Below are 14,886 nucleotides of genomic sequence, written 5' to 3'. Positions count from 1 at the left end.
TAGTGATGCCCTTTGGTCTCACAAATGCTCCTGCTACGTTCAATAGGATGATGGACAGAATTTTCCGTCCACACCAGCAGTTTGTTGGTACGTTCTTTGATGACATGATAGTCTATTCAAAGAATGAAGAGGAGCATAGGCATCACTTGGCCATTGTGTTCAAAGAGCTACGCAGTCATAGGTTGCTCATCAATGCAAAGAAAAGTGAGTTTTTTCTGGAAGAGATTCACTTTCTGGGACACATTGTCTCAAAGGACGGTGTCAGAATGGATCCTGCAAAAGTTGAAGCGATCAAGTCATGGCCAAATTTGAAGACGGTGCATGATGTCCGAAGCTTTTTGGGACTATGCTCCTATTACAGAAGGTTTATCCGAAATTTCGCTGAGATTGCTTCACCTTTACATGCTCTTCAAAAGAAGGCAGTCACCTTTAGATGGACACAAAAAGAGATTTCAGCTTTTAATCTCTTAAAGGAAAAGATGACTTCAGATCCAGTCATTGTGTTGCCAGATCTTAGGAAGTCATTTGTGGTCCAGTGTGATGCCTGCGGTAGTAGCATTGGTGCTGTGCTAATGCAAGATGGCAGGGTAGTAGCCTATGAGAGCAGAATTTTGCAAGGGCCAGAGATGACCATGCAGGTCTATGAGAAAGAGTTACTGGCTGTGATTCATGCGCTCTTAAGTTGGAAACACTACCTGCTAGGTGCAGATTTCGTTGTCCAAACGGATCATCAGACCTTGCGATACTTCTTGACACAGACAAAGTTATCTGAGAAGCATATGCGATGGGCAAATATCTTGTCCATGTTCCATTTTCAGATTGTGCATGTGGAAGGCAAGAAGAACGTTGTGGCTGATGCCTTGTCAAGGAAGCCACAAATTTCAGCTGTGTCGATTCCTTATCATCATGAACTTGATGATATGAGAGAACAGTATGCAAATGATGAAGATTTTGCAAGGGTCTTCGAGCAACTAATGGATGGACAACGTCATGAACACTATCTTCTTAAAGACGGGTTCATGATGATGCATGGCAGATTGTGTGTCACAAAGCCATTGCGACGCAAAGTTATGGAAGAGAGTCATGTCCCACCGTATGCAGGGCATCGTGGTATCGATGCTACAGTTAAAGCGGTAGAGACATTCTTCTATTGGCCTACATTGAGAAGGGATGTGGATGCCTTTGTGCGAGAATGCCTAATATGCCAAAAGGTCAAGTTTGACAGGCAAAAGGCACCAGGGTTATTGCAACCACTACCTATTCCAGATAAACCATGGGAAAGTATTGCTATGGATTTTATCTTTGATCTTCCGAGAACGCAGACAGGAAATGATGGTATTTGGACCATTATTTGCAGATTCAGCAAACAGGCTCATTTTATTCCTGTCAGGAAGAAGATAAAGCCAGATCAGATGGCACGCTTGTTTATGAGCAATATTTTCAAGTATCATGGCATGCCACAGTCGATTATTAGCGACCGTGATCCACGCATGACTAGTTTGTTCTGGAGAGGCTTGTTTGAGAATATGGGTACCACGCTCAAATTCTCTTCGTCATTTCATCCTCAAACAGATGGGCAGTCAGAAGAGGCAAATTCTACTGTCCTAGATCTGCTGAAGTGCTCTGTGTCAGAGCATAAAGGAAAGTGGGAGCAGTATTTGCCATTGGTGGAGTATGCATACAATAATACAGTGCATTCATCAACTGGCAAGGCACCTTTTGAGATAGTTGAAGGTGGCAAGAAAGTTCCTCCCATACTGCATACAAACGACAAGATATTTGAAGCAGATAAGTATGTTCAGGACATGGATGAAATGTACAAGAAGGTCAAAGTGGCCTTAGAAAGGACTCAGGCAAAGCAAAAGAAAGCAGCTGATCGTCACCGTCGTGAAGTGGTATATTCACTTGGTGATTGGGTGCTTTTACGCTTTGAAAAGGCAAGGTTAAAGAAGATGAAGGGCAAGGAAAGACTGTTTCCAAAGCTCAGCATGCGTTACTATGGGCCTTTTCAAGTATGCGACATAATCAGTGATGTTGCATATAGGCTGAAATTGCCTGACAGTTGGAAGATTCACAATGCGTTTCATGTGAGTCTTCTCAGACCCTATGTGGGTGATGTGCCAGAAGATATGCCAGCTGAAGATCAGCCGGAAGTCGAGGAACTTGACGAGATCTTGGTCCCTGAACAGATTTTGGCACACAAAGAAAGGAAAGTGAAAGGCAAGGTTGCTAGGCGTTATTTGGTAAAGTTCAGAAACTATCCACCAATGGATGCTAAGTGGATGGAAGAAGGTGAACTTGCAGAGTCACCAACTGTGTTATCACTTTACCTGGAAGCCTTCGATTTGCAACCTACCTTGACCCCTTGAGTTTCAAAGCTACATGGATTGTCAGTGTGACAATGGCTTTTGAAACAAATGATGTACATGGTATTTAAAGTGAGCTCAAATCAAATACCTGTTACTTGAATGTTAGAGCTGTACAGATTGTCAGTTTGGCAATTGCTCTTATGGAATGTCCAAAAGTTTGGTTAGTGCTATAGAAGTGAGTATTTCTTGTCAGTTTGTCAAGGATACAGTGATTGCTTCTATTAAAGAGTACATGTGTAACTGCATTCTTAAACTGTCGGTTTGGGTATGCTCGAAAGTGTTACGGGATCCAACGTGTACTATAAGACAGTGGCAAAATGTGCAGCTACCATTTTGTCATTGGAACGTTAGTGACTCAAAGCAATGGCAGAGTGCGAAGCTACCACTATGTCATTGGGACAGGGTTCACACGCAAGCAATACATGAGTCGACGAGGTGTTGAATACACCAGGGTTGACAATGAGCATGTATGTGTCGTATATGTGTTGACAGGTGTTGAATACATTAGTGTTGACAGTAAGCATGTACGACATAGATGCAAACGAGGACGTTTGAGATTTCAAGAGGGGGGTATGTCACCAGCGTGTGACTACTATCTATCCTTTTTGTTGATTTCTTTCTTATTATCTATTTACTTTCACTTTTTGGAAACACCCCTCGGGAAATCTAACTGCCCTGCATTGCATAACTAGTGTGGAACTGTCCAGAGGGAGTCCAGGCCTGAGGGCAAGAGAGCACTAAGGTTGGACAAGGACTATGGTTAGCCAAGTGGGGTCATTGACTAGCCGAAGTGGAATCCTTTGCTACAGAGGCTACATTTCAGTTTTGGATGTGGCCGCAGTGTACAAAGAGGGTCGGATGACCTAGAAAGATATAATGGCAGCATCTCCTAAAATTTAGGGAACTGCTATTTTGGGACCTGAAAATGTGTTGGCGTCATTACCTCCGGAATGACAAAGGGAACATTTTCTTACTCTGCCGTGAAGTCAACTGGGCAACCGGTTGGGATATTTTTAGGCGGCAACCCCGAAACGGGAAAATGCTTATAAATGTGCCAAGTGGCACCTTTTGGTGCACTTGCCTCATGCAACAAGAAGTGGCGCTGAATTTAGGAGGGGGAGAGCCTCATTTTCAGATTTGTCACAGGTTAAGAGCTATGGAGTGCTTGCTTTCCCTCTTATGCACAGTGCGGTGCCAGGAGTGATGCCCTGCACGCTACGCACTGCCCTCTCTCTCCCCTTTGGCAGTATGTTATGCCCCTCTAGTGGGCTCTTCATTTGACCAATGTACAGTTGTGTGGGTTCATGCGCGATTGCCGAGGCAAGAGCCTCTTGCACAGGTACTGGATTAGCTAGCAGCTAATCCCCCCGCAGGTACAGGTGAATTCGGAGAGGTTTCACGCCAGAAATCTCGTCCGATTCAAAGGACAAGTAACCCTACAGGTGCGGGAGCTCGAGGACTTGCTAGGGATGCGACCGGCACGCGAAACGGAGCCCGAAACAGCGAATTACAGCCTGCTGTGTATTTTTGCAGGTTTAGGGTTTTGGCCCTAAACGGACCCTAATACCCCCAGGAGGTTCGGGGATGCAAGGGGACCGCTGTACAGGCGATCTGGCGCATTTTCAGGGCTGAAAACAGAGAATTCAGCGTGCTGCAGATTCTCGCCAGGTTTTGCAAAGTGCCCGTATGCGTCGGGAAAGTCAGTCAATGCGTGGGAATACTGACCGTGAAGGGTTCTAGTACAGTTATGCTGCCGAAATCGGGCTGGAACAGTGGAAATTCAGCCGAGTTTGTGCGGGGCAGCTTGTGGGAACCACAGCGTTTATTCCCTCTTTTGAACAATAAAGAAATACCGAAAGGGGCGCCTAAGTTAGGGGCCAATCTGGTGTCCGTCTACTCATACAGGTGCAATCTAGCAACCTGTATCCCTCTCCCCTTTGTTGTGTCTTGAAAGTATAGGTAAAATAGACGACTAATAATGGGTGAAAGCTAAATCAAGGTTTAAAGTAAAGTCTACCGCCCTTTTTGGATTGAATAGGCCGGTTTCATGCGCCCGTGTCGTATGTGACACGCCTCCAAGAACTGTGAGCCGTCCTTCGATGTGTAGACAGCCACAAATCAACACTCTGGGAGTGTCGATATCCTCAGCACCTGCAGTCGTAGGCCGAAAACCCCAAATTTGCAGAGTCGGATCTGCACCCGCCGAGACCACGTAGTCGAAAATGGCCTGCGCAGACCTTTGTCGAAGCCGAACGGTGGCCGAGATGACCTCAGAATGAAATTCTGAGAACACCAAGCCCTTCGGGCTAACCCATAGGATTTGGGGCCGTGTCTTCGTCTGTCGAATTTCACTCCAATCTGAGTTGGTGACTCTAGCCTCCTGCAGTGCTGCCCCGAGCCTCGATCTGAGCTCTGATACCAGTTGAAGGAGTACGAGCGGAAGTGCGACGCGAGAGAGAGTGCGAGAAGAAGAGCACGACGATATGGTGAACTCGCTGTACTGTAATGTGTAGAGCATAGTGAGTTCTTATTAGGTTTTTACGAAAGAATATGTGTACATACCTGGCGGCCCGCCCACTTACCTAGGCGACCACATTGGGCTTTATACCCCAACAAATGTGCCAATGTGCAGGTAGTTCTAAACGAAAAGAAACATCATTAATGACAGCTGACATTTTGAAGGATCCATAAAAACGAGGAGCAAGCTTAACAAAGACATTAGTATCAACACTTTTGATCCTTCGTTTTTCGATGCGAAGTAAAACATGATCACCTTCTTTGAATTGGTGTGCCCTGCGGTGCTTGTTAGCATGCTGGGTGTAAAGTTCTTGTGAGTGTTTAATGGCAGAATGCACACTTGCATAAATGTCATTAAAGTCAGTGGTGAAATCATTAGCGGCAGGCACAACATTAGAAAGACGTGAAGCAGGAGTAGGAAGTGAGTGACCATATACAATTTCAAATGGAGATTTACCCGTGGCAGTGTGAGTGGCGTTGTTGTATGCAAATTGCAAAATATGTAGGTAATCATCCCATTTCTTAGGTTGAGAAGAAACATAAGCCTTTAACAAGTCAATAATAGTGCGGTTGGTGACTTCGGTTTGACCATTAGATTCAGGATGAAATGCAGAAGTGAAGTCAAGTGTAGTGCCAAGATTTTCAAATACAGTAGTCCAAAAAGTACTACAAAATTTTGAGTCTCGATCAGAAATAACCACTTTAGGCAAACCATGATGTGGAAAGACAGTCTTAAGAAACTAAAGTGCAACTTGATGTGCTGTGAGTGTTTTCTTACATGGAACAAAGTACGCTTGTTTAGAGAAACGATCAATAATAGTCCATATCATGTCATGTTTGTGCGTTGTGAGTGGGAAACCAGTAACAAAATCCATTGAAATATGTTTCCAAGGTCTTTCAGGAATGGGGAGAGGGTGTAAAAGTCCCAATTTCTTACCTATAGCTGCTTTGATTTTTTGACAAATCAAACAAGTTTGACACATACTGTTTAACATCCATTCTCATAGTAGGCCAATAGTAATCACGACATAAATTTTGAAAAGTTGCAGCAAATCCTCTATATCCAGCATAAGGTGGTTTGTGCAATTCTTCAATAATTAATGTACGAAAAGGTTTAGTCACACACAATTTTTGTTTGAAATAAAGGAAGTTTTCTTGAATAGTGTATTCGAGAAATGTGTATATAGAATTATCAAGCATGTGGAACCATGTCGTTTTGAAGTCATCATCATGTGTATAAGTGTCAGGCATAGAGTCAAATGAAGTTCCCGTAATCGTTGATAGATGATTAAGTGAGGGTCGTCTACTCAAAGCATCAACTACAACGTTTTCTTTACCAGGTTGGTATTGAATGTTGGGCTGAAAACTTTGAATAAAAGCGGCCCACTTAATATGTCTATCATCTATTAAGGGTTGAGAAAGTAAATATTTGATACTTGAGTTTTAATGATCAAGTCAGTATCCATTACATAGTGTTTCCAGATTTTCAAAGTATGTACCACAGCAGTCAACTCTTTATCATAAGTACTGAACTTTGTTTCAGAGGGTTTGAATTTATGACTTTCGAAAGCAATTGGATGGTTATCTTGCATAAGGACTGCACCGATACCTTTTTCACTAGCATCAGTGACTACCACAAAGAATTGTCTTTCAAAATCAAGCAATTTCAATACAGGTGCATTAGTCAAAGCATGTTTAAGTGCATTAAATGAGCTTTCTTGCAAATCAGTCCATTCATAAGGCATGTTTTTCTTTAGTAATAATGTGCTTTGTAAGCAAAATTACGAACAAATTTCCTGTAATAGCTACAAAGACCAATAAAAGATCGTAGCTCATGCAAGTTTTTGGGTCTAGGCCAGGATTGAATGGCTTCAATTTTCTTTGGATCGACATGTATTCCCTTACCCGATACAATGTCCTAAATATTCAATTTCAGATTGGAAAAATGAACTCTTTTCAGGATTCAAATACAAGTGATTTTGTGTAAGCAAATCAAATACACGTGTTAAATGTTGTTTATGCTCTTCTTCAGATTTACTGAATACCAAAATGTCATCAAAAAATACAATCACAAAATCTTGATGGTCAATGAAAATTCGATTCATCATGCATGTGAATGTAGCTGGTGCATTTGTCAAACCAAATGGCATGACAAGAAATTCATAGTGTCCAGTTTGTGTTCTGAAAGCAGTTTTGTAGACATCATGTTCAAACATTTTGACTTGGTGATATCCTAAGGTCAATTTTGCTAAAGATGTGTGCCCCTTTCAGTTTTTCTAATAGGTCATCCACTCTAGGAATTGGAAACCTATTCTTAATGGTGATCTTGTTTAAAGCCCTGTAGTCGATACACATACTAAAGGTTCCATTTTTCTTCTTGACAAGAAGTTTTGGAGCTCCGTATGGTGAACTACTAGGTCGGATTAGGCCTCGGTCAAGTAAATCAGTGATTTGAGTTTGTATTTCCCTGTGTGCGGTAGGATTTACACGATAAGGTGCTCTACAAGGAGGTTCACTACCCGGTATGATGTCAATTTTGTGGTCTTCTGGGCGTGATGGTGGAATTCCAGGTGGCAGATCGTGCATGAAACAATCTTTAAATTGTGAGAGGAATTCATCGTGTGTGGAATTACGTGAAGTTTGAGTTTCAACAGAAATTTGATTTACCAATACTAGATATGGTTTCCCCTGTTTGCGAATTGCTCGTTTGGCTCGAGTGTGAGAGGAGTGGAAATTTTTGATGTGTCAGTGTTGCTTGGATGAAGAAAGTTTTATTCTTATGAGTGAGAGACATTGTACGTGTTTTATAATTAATCAACGGGTCAAATTCATGACGAAATGGCATTCCCAAAATCATATCAAGACCATGCAATGGTGCTACCAAAAATGTACGTGCTTGTGTGAATTCACCAATGCAAACTTCAACAGTGACTTGAGTTTTACAATTAAAACGTTGATTATTAAAAACAGTTTTGACCTTATGAGGTGATGAAAGTTCAGAGAGTGATAGTTGCTGTGCCAATCGTGTGAAAATGAAATCATGGCTACTACCATCATCTAGCAGAATGGTGATATTTTCACCCTTAACAGTGCCTTCCACTTTAAACAAGGTGTAAGGAGATATAGGAGTACCTGAGGATGGGTTGTCATCGTTATCATAATCAGGATCATATCCCTCACCGTAGTTAACTTCCACTTCGTTGTCGTCAGGTATAGCATCTTCGATGAGGTTAAGAGTAGCTCGGTTGGGGTGGTTGTTGTTGAAGGGTTTTTGATTTGAATTTCTGTTGACTCCATTGGAATGGCTATTGGATTGACCGTTGCCCTTAGCATGACCATTTGGGCACTTATCTGCATAGTGATCATATTGAAAGCATTTAAAACACTTCACCTTTTTGTTACCATTAGAATTTGGAGGAGAACGCTGATTGAAGGGATATTGGTTGCCTCGTTGCTGAGTGTTGTTGTGGTTGTTGCTCGTATGAGGTTGAGCAGTGGTAGGAGGATTGTCAAATCTTCGTCTTTTAAAAAAGGTACGGCTTTGGTGTTTGCTTCTGTCAAAGTTAGGAGAAAAAGGAGGTCTCTTGTTGTGGTTAGTGTTAGCAGGTTGATCAGTGTGAGAGGAATGTCCACCTTTCTTCTTTTCTGCATTGAGAGTCAAATTAATGGCCTTTGACAAAGAATCTGGTTCGAACATATCTACCTCAACACTAATTTGTAGTGCCAAGTCTGATATGTACTTTCGCTTCAATTTCCTACGACTAACATGTTCAATAGCTTGCAATTGAATTAGACAATTCCAAAAACGGTCAGTGTAACCCTGTACATCTTCATTTCTACCGTGTCGAATTAAATCCCATTGACGTCGTGCTTTAGCTTTGTACTGTGTGGGCAAAAATTGGGGTAAAAACAGTTTTTTAAATGCATTCCATGTGCATGGTCTTCTTCCATGTTGTTTGGTGGCGTTCCACCACAATGCAGCGCTGCTAGTGAGATGATTTGATGCACACTTTACCATTTCACGCTCGGGAAAGTCTTCATCATGAAAATAGTCATCTAGTTGACTAACCCATGCTAGAACCGTGCTAGCATCTTTAGTGCCATCAAAATCTTTGAAAGTGAAGGCTTTTTTGCTAATTTTGTTTTTCTTGGGTGCCGGTGCAGATTCGGTGCGTGCAGAATGCAATAATTTATCTTCAAGTTCTTGCCTTCGTATGCGTTCATATGTGAGTGACTACTGCAAATTTTGAAGTTGCTCTGCAATCGTGGGTGCATGAGGAAGATGTGCCATGATTGCGTGCTTTTTATAAAAAAAATAAAAAATTTAATAAATAATTAAATGGTAATGCTTAAAAAGGCTATTTGGTGATATTCGCAGATGCAATATACGGAATAAAATAAAATAAATAACAGAAATGTAATGTACTTAGCTGAGAAAGAGCGGTGGTGTCCAGTCTAGAATGGCGATGCGCTAGGAAATTGCCAGAGAGTAGACAGTCCGACGGTGCATCAGCTAGCCGGTCGAATTTTTGTAACGCCCGACCTCCGATATCCTCAAAAAGATAATGGTAATTTTAGCTTTTCACTGTAAACTTTGGTTCGTAGAATCAGCTATCTTTGATAACAGCATGATTCTGAAAATTATCATAACAAAATCCAACCAAATGTAGTCCGATGTGGTTGACGAGGAATGGACAGCCCATATTTTTCCTTTGAACAGCAAGAGAAAGTGCTTGTGTGGCCGAAGGCGTCGGTGGCTTGAGGTCTTTTAATAATTTGATTGGCGAAAATTGACCAATAAAATTGGAGTTGGGAGAAGAGGGGGTGTGTATTGGTCCTCATTAAAGGGGGCAAAAGGGTTTTTCTTAATTTGGTTGGCCGGCCAAACTTTAAGGAAGGCCACACTTTTTTTAATTAAGTGTGAAGCCTACTGTAAATAGCTTGCATGGCGTGCAGGCTTTTGCTGACAGCGCGAGAGAGAGGAGGAGATGGATGGCGACCTGCAGAGGGTGTTTCTGCCAGCATGGATGTACAGTAAAACTCCCCTCATGCGAGGGTGATTCCTTCTAGGCAGTCCGGGCTCGCTTCTGCAGAGGTCGACAAGGTTGCTTTTTGCCAAGCAAGGGGGAATTTCCACAGGATTTCCTTGATTTCTTCCTTGTCTTCGCTTAAGCCTGCCGATGCTACTTCCCATCAACAAGCCGAATCACGAACATGACTCAATTTCCTTGTTTCCTTCAATTCTTGCTCTCCCTTTCCTTTAGCAAGCCATAACCCATATTCTCGAGCCGAATTACATATGTCAAGCGACAAAATTATTGAATAGTTTTGTTGCTTAATTCTTCGATTAAGCTTTACCTTGCCGTCAAGGAGTTTAGATCCGAATTCATAATTGCTATTTCCTTTCCCACAATCCACGAGAGTTAGCCAAAGAATTGAATTTTTAAGCTTGCCATACCAATTTTGATCGTCGATGAGTGGAAATAATTAGCCAATTGCCAATTAGTCGTCAGGTAAGCCTTGATGTTGCAAACTTGGTGCTGCAATTTCGTAATTTGCTCCTTTAAATTTGAATTCAAGTGCCGATTAAGCTTCCAAATTATGACCAAGAAGATTTGACTTGCAAATTCGATAATTTGAGAAATCGAGTTTGTCGAATCGAAAAGTCCCTCCTTGAAATTGAAATCTGATGCCAATTCAACCGAACCTGTTGGCTCTGATACCACTGTTGGGAGAAGAGGGGGAGATCGAGCGCTTAAAATATTCAACATAAGCTTTCAAGCAATCACCATCAAACTGTCCACCTCTTCTTCCAATTTTCAAGCACACACACTCACCTAGACTATGACACACACACACACAGTAAACGTAGAATTGACATAGACAAGCTTGTAAGAGAGTGTAAGAGATGTGTAAGAGATGGAGACTAAATTAGAGAGTACACAACAAAATAACCATAGCTTAAGAGAGTAGAGAAGAGAATCTGCAAGAGAAAGGCTTAAATCTAACCCCAAACTCCACGGCACCTCTCTTGTGGAGTTGGTATTTAATATATTACTTTGAGTTTAAGGTGCCAAAAATTGAGGCCCCTCTTTTACAACCACTTTACTTTTGTAAATGAGTGAAGCTCATTAGTTCTTGCATGACCCATAAGGGGAGTTCCCACTACAACTATTTACAGAGCCATAGTGGCTTATTGAAATGATGTTCTAAGATACTGTGTAAATATAAAATGGCCAAGAGTAATTGCCGTCGCCTCTCCATTAACTCCCCGCATTCCACTCTACAAAATCATCATCAACTCAATTAGTAAAATAAATAGACAGCACATAATTAACCATTACGCCCAGCTATCCCAATTGCAGCTAGCCACTACAACAGGAGGGTGCCCAGTCTCGTAACAAGAGTCGCATGAGTGTACTAGAGGGTCCTGCTGTGAGCTGCTGTTCTGGAAGAAATCTGTCACTGCCTTTGCATGAATCCTTTGCATGGGCGTGTAGAACTCTAGAATAAAGCATGTCCGTGTGTGCCTATCTCCAACAAGAATAGTCCAAGGCATCTCTATTCAGCGTAATCCATCACCTTGGATAGAGGTCCGAATCCCTCTTTGAAGAAACAATGAAATAGCCCCCATATCCCATAAGGTATTGGCACCGACACATGTAATGCTCCTTTATCTCAGGCTCTAAGTTGTATAGCTGGCATATCTACTGCTCTGGGGGTACTGAAGTGTATCTATTTGTTTCTATCTGCAGTTGATGGGAGGAGTTCCTAACCAATTTGACTTATTTTACACTTTGTCAAGCAAGCTTTAGTTTGTTTTGTGATTGCTTCTTTGGCATCTATTGATTATGCTGACATTGGATGTAAATAATTGTCTTTTTCTATGATATTTGAGGGTGAGGGAGATTCCACTGGTTATTTTGGGAAGGTTTTAAGGCTTACAATGAATCATGCAGTTTGAAGATAAGAGATGTTTGGGTTCTTCCTTTTGGAACTTTAAAGATGTTGGAAAGCCATTCTATCAAAGAGGAAACCTCATCGGGCAGGCATATCCAGATAGCATACATCTCACTGTGACCGACAGACAGAGGAGAAGGGGTGCAATGCTACACATCCCTGAGAGGATCTTGCTGGATCCGGAGCTTATAGAGCGAATGGGGACACTTTGGACAGAGAGTTTGGACACGCAGGACACCCTTGCTAGTAGAGTGGCCTCTTGACTGGCTGAGCTTAGTTGGTTCTTCCTGTAGGAGTCTGGAACTCACTTGGCTGCAACCAGGGAGGAGGAGAAGCGTCTCCGATGGGGCCTTGTTTCCTTGCAGAGGACGCAGGAGTAGCATCTAGACAGTCCTTGGTTAGAGGAGCAGATGCAGCAGGCTCGACACGAGTTGGCTAGAATTGAGGAGTGGCGTCATGAGTTTGACTTCCATCGGTAGGCATTCCTATGGACCGAGGTGGGCAACAGAGTTTTTGGGGAGTTCTTTGAGACGGTGGGGCCCCGCCATGTGCACACTAGTGTCAGCCAGTTGAGGAGACCCAACGGGTGAGTTGCTTTAGAGCTTGAGGATATGCGTGCAGTTGCTATTGATTTCTACCATGATCTATTGTCAGCTAAGCCTCAATCAGAGCATCAGGATGCATGCAGAGAGCAGGTTTGGGCACAAATTCGTTGCCTTGTTAGTAAGGAGATGCGCCAGAGACTAGAGCTTCCCCTTCAACTAGAGGATCTATCAAGGGGAGGATGGTTGCACTCCCCCGAGGTAGCTATTCAAAGGAGGATGATTTGACTCCCCTGGAAGAAGTTCTGTGACCACAAGCCTCTTGAGAAGGTGTCTGCTCTGTCGTGCTATGTCTATGATCCCCAACTCTCTCGAAGAGCAAGGTAAAGTAATGACTTGCAAGGAGATTTTGGCATGAGCTGATTGTGTCTCGTCCTGACCAAAAGAAGTTCCTAAGCAACTGCTCCAGCTGGCTGATTCAAGAGCTCGAGAAAATCCAACAAGACGTGATATACCACATTGTAGCCAGCACCACCTTGGTTTCCACCTCACACGTGTGTAGGTTGGCCTCTCGGTCCTCCAAAAACAAGCCTAAGTCTTCAACAAAACAAGCGGCTAGAAGCTCCTTGGCCCGAATATGCAGTTGCAGTCCACACAAACCAACTTCCTGTGAGGTTAGAAAGTTGAGCGGCCAGAAGGTCCTCTGCTCGAATAGGCAGTTGTAGGCCACTCAAACCAACCTCGTGTCAGGTCAAAAACCTGCTCATCGCCTCAACATAAAAGAGGAACAGGAAGGGGGTGAGAGGGCGGGCTTGTTGAACTAGGAGTGTCAGCATGAAGCGTTCCCCTCTTCCCCCCGCCAACAACACCTGACTGTGCGAACGCCTATAGAGAGCTAACACTCCCCTAATCCATGCATCTAAAAATCGCATCCGACGCATAGTGGCCTCAAGGAAGCCCGAGTCAACTCTGTCGTACGCCTTCTCAAATTCAGGAGTATTAGAAGATCCTCTCCATGGAGATATGCGAGGGCAGTCGCCTCCCAGAAGGTGAAAATGTTGTGAAGGATGTTTTGCTCCTTGCAAAACCCGCCCGTGTCTCATGTATATGGCTCTCGAGTAACGGCTGAATTCTCAAATTCAGAGCCTCTGCTAAAATTATGTAGGCTGAGTAGAGAATGGTGATGGGTCACCTCTGTCGAATCTCATCCAAGGAGCCTCCCTCCTTGGGGATAAGGTAAATCAGTCACTCATGGTGTGAGGCATCTCCCCAGTATGAAGAATATGTTGGTAAGCACTACAGAGGTCTTGACCAAGCACCTCCCAATACTCCAAGAAGAAACTAGGATTCAAACCATCCTACCCCAACTGCCTTGAGGGCCTCCTAAAGCTCATTAGGATGGAACGAGCGCTCTAGCCTTTGGTGCACCTCCTGAGTGACTAAACAAGGCATCTATGCTCACACGTGCTCTCTGCATGCATCTCGGCGCTCTGACCGTGACTGGGGCTGAGAGTAGCTCATGGTAAAATTTCATAGCAATTGGGGCATATCCTCGGTCTTTGTAGCAACGGACCCACAATCTCAAAACTCTCACCAGTAACTCTATCGCCCACGTGAATCCACTGGGATGCGTGACGATGCAAGGCAAACTCTTGACGTCGCTCCTCAATGGTGATTAACCCTCACCAAGCTTGCTGCATCTGCTCTTCCGTCCACGGGCTAGTTGGGTGGCGCTTCTGCATCGGTTGTAAGGATGCAATTTCCCCGCCGGCGGAGTCGTTTCTCCTCCTCCATGGTCACAGCCAAGCGAGTTGCAGACTCTTGGAGGAAGAAACTAACCTCCACAAGGCCCGCGGCTGCTCTAGGAGTACGGTCCCCCTCCATGTCCAAACACTTTGTCCACAACGCCACAACCTGCTCCTTGAGCTGAGTATCCAATCCTCTCTGGGATGTGTAACATGATACCGCCACTCCTCTGTCTATTCGACACAGTAAGAATCATTGGCGCATGATCGAAAAAATTAGTCCTTGCCAAGATGCATACTGAACCATCCATGTCACAAAAGTGGTCACTAGCATAGAAAGAATCTATTCTAGATAGATTCATGTCCCCTACTCGACGGTTAGACGGAGAGAAAGAGACACTGTCTAAGAACTGTACGAAGCTTGCTTGTTGCAATACATCCAAAATCCTCTTAGTCATATGTGGGCGCTCCCAATTTGCCAATTGAGTCCTCTGAATAGTAGCATGGCTGCCTCCAATCCTATCTGAGGGGTCCTCCAACATGTTGAAGTCTCCACCAATGCACCACTTCTCTATGTGAGGCAAGGACTCCACAATATGTGACCTAAACGCAGCTCGTGCACTTGCATGGTTGGGTGCATAAATGTTTAAGAAAGCCCATGGGCTACCTTGAACCTGCATGGTGACCCACTTAGCCCTTGTTGGCACAATGATACTTCTGTCCACAATGGCCTGTCGCCATGAGTCCGCAGTA

The 14,886-nt window shown here is 43.6% G+C and overlaps 1 protein-coding gene across 4 annotated transcripts in view; it reads left to right on the top strand.

Moving 5' to 3' along the window:
• Positions 1 to 14,886, top strand: part of LOC147459138 (uncharacterized) — a 267,221-nt gene that overhangs the window by 109,715 nt on the left and 142,620 nt on the right. The gene's annotated exons all lie outside the window — the stretch shown is intronic.

The sequence above is a fragment of the Adiantum capillus-veneris genome, chromosome 4 (assembly GCF_014529385.1).
Source record: "Adiantum capillus-veneris isolate H3 chromosome 4, ASM1452938v2, whole genome shotgun sequence".
NCBI classification, from domain to species: Eukaryota; Viridiplantae; Streptophyta; class Polypodiopsida; order Polypodiales; family Pteridaceae; genus Adiantum; species Adiantum capillus-veneris.
This window is presented reverse-complemented; position numbering and strand designations above follow the sequence as displayed.